At 39.8% G+C, this 2500-nt stretch overlaps 1 pseudogene; it reads left to right on the top strand.

The window, feature by feature from the left end:
* Positions 1 to 2500, top strand: part of LOC142920077 (28S ribosomal RNA) — a 10626-nt pseudogene that overhangs the window by 5213 nt on the left and 2913 nt on the right.

Below are 2500 nucleotides of genomic sequence, written 5' to 3'. Positions count from 1 at the left end.
ACCGACCACGTGACAGCTCTTGCGTTTGCTGATGATTTGGTGTTGGTGAGCGAATCTTGGGTTGGTATGGCCGCCAATCTAGCGATCTTGGAATCATTTTGTGGGCTATCGGGATTGGAGGTTCAGGCCAGAAAGTGCCAGGGCTTCATGATAAGCCCAACCAAAGATTCATATACGGTGAACAACTGCGACCCATGGACTATCAAAAATAAAGATGTCCATATGATCCAACCTGATGAATCAACGAAATACCTTGGTCTGAAAATTGGCCCTTGGACTGGCACTATACAGCCTGATCTACATTGTCAGCTAAAGACATGGATCTCGAAAATCGATGAGGCGCCTCTGAAGCCAACTCAGAAGGTTGAACTACTCAATGCCTATGCCCTACCCAGATTGTTATATCCTGCAGACCACTCGGACTGCAAGCAATCAACTCTCCGTGGGTTGGACCAAGAGATTAGAAAGGCGGTAAAAGGATGGCTCCACCTTCCCGCTTCAACTTGTGATGGACTGTTATATGCCAGAGCCCGAGACGGAGGCCTTGCCATCTTGAAACTGGAAAAAACAATCCCTTCGGTTCAAGTTAGAAGGCTGCAACGTATAGCAAACTCGTCCGATGCTATCACCCGTAATATTGTGTCCTCGCAGGGTATGGAGGAAGAATACCGTAATTTGTGGGTACGAGCAGGGGGTGACAGTGATGCAATCCCAACATTCGTTCTCAGGGACTCGGTGTCAAAAGAACCTGTATATCCGAGACCCTGCGATTGGAGGGAGCATGAATTTCAGAGATGGTGCGAAAAGCCGGTTCAAGGAAGGGGCATTGTAAACTTTGCGCATGATAGAATCAGTAATGCTTGGTTGAGGCCATGGTGCGGCTTTAAACAATGCTTCTTTATCGCAGCACTACAACTAAGGGCAAATATTTACCCAACAAGAGAAAGCTTGAACAGAGGCAGAGATGGGGCCTTACGTTCCTGCAGGAAATGCTCTGCCAGACTCGAGTCCCTTTCGCACATTCTCGGTCAATGTCCTGCAGTACAGAAAGCAAGAATTGCGCGACATAACAAGATCAGTAACATTCTGGCAGACGAAGCGGCTAGATTGGGCTGGTCTGTATACAAAGAGCCACGGTTCATATCCGAGACGGGAGAGATGAGAAAGCCTGACCTCGTGTTTGCAAAAGATGAGGAGGCGGTTGTGATCGATGTCACCGTCCGTTTTGAGCTTTCAAAGAATACCTTGTCAGATGCTGCCTCGCACAAAGTTTCGTACTATACCCCTCTTGGTGATCAAGTCAAAGTGCTGACGAAGGCTAGCAAGGTCACATTCTTTGGATTCCCGGTTGGGGCAAGAGGAAAGTGGCCCCTTGAGAATAACGAGGTACTTACCTCCCTGGGCCTGACCAAACCCAGAACGACATCACTGGCCAAGATGATTTCCCGCAGAACGCTGCTTTTCTCTCTTGATATTCTGAGAATGTTCTGTGGAAATTATGCGGTCTATGAACAGTCATAGACAACCTCCGAAACAAATAATAGTTTTGTTTTAAGATGTCATTTGTTTTAGATTGATTTTGTTATTTTCGAAGGTGAAGTCGGTTTTTATTTCATTTTACTATTTTCCACAATTTAGATTGTTATTTTCCAAGACGAAGTCTTGGTTTTTTTTTTTATTGTTAGTTTTTTTTTAACACGTCGTATTTGTTACTTTAGAGCTTAGAGGGGACTTTATTTTCGCCTTACTATTTTCTGCCTACAAAGAAGATTAAAAATAAGCTTTTTTCAAGATGGTTTTGTTATTTTCCAAGGTGAAGTCTTGATATTCTTATTTTACTATTTTCCATAAAGAAGACCTTTCTTTTAGATTTTGTTATTTTCCAAGACGAAGACTTGGTATTTTTATTATATTGCTATTTTTTACACGAAGCTTATTCAAGAGCACTTATATAGATTAGACTTTGTTATTTTAATTCTTTATTTTTGGACTACATCAGTTCGAGAGTCCTGTAACTTACTATTTTCTGCCTACAAAGAAGATTAGAAATAAGCTTTATTTAAGATATTTTAGATTAGATTTTGTTATTTTCCAAGGTGAAGTCTTGGTTTTTTTTATTTTACTATTTTCCACAAAGAAGACTTTTCTTTTCTTTTAGATTTTGTTATTTTCCAAGACGAAGACTTGGTATTTTTTTTTTTGCTATTTTTTACAGGAAGCTTTATTCAAGAGCACTTATATAGATTAGACTTTGTTATTTTAATTCTTTATTTTTGCACTACATCAGTTCGAGAGAAGACTACAAACCAGCTTTATTTAAGATGTTTTAGATTAGATTTTGTTATTTTCCAAGGTGAAGTCTTGGTTTTTTATTTTACTATTTTCCACAAAGAAGACTTTTCTTTTAGATTTTGTTATTTTCCAAGACGAAGACTTGGTATTTTTTTATTGCTATTTTTTTTACACGAAGCCTTTTCAAGAGCACTTATATAGATTAGAC

The sequence above is a fragment of the Petromyzon marinus genome, unplaced genomic scaffold (genome assembly GCF_048934315.1).
Source record: "Petromyzon marinus isolate PM22_M1 ecotype Great Lakes invasive population unplaced genomic scaffold, UKy_Petmar_22M1.pri1.0 PM_G_Scaffold_66, whole genome shotgun sequence".
Lineage (NCBI taxonomy): Eukaryota > Metazoa > Chordata > Hyperoartia > Petromyzontiformes > Petromyzontidae > Petromyzon > Petromyzon marinus.
Note: the sequence above shows the minus strand (reverse complement) of the source record. Positions and strands in the feature narration are given on the sequence as shown.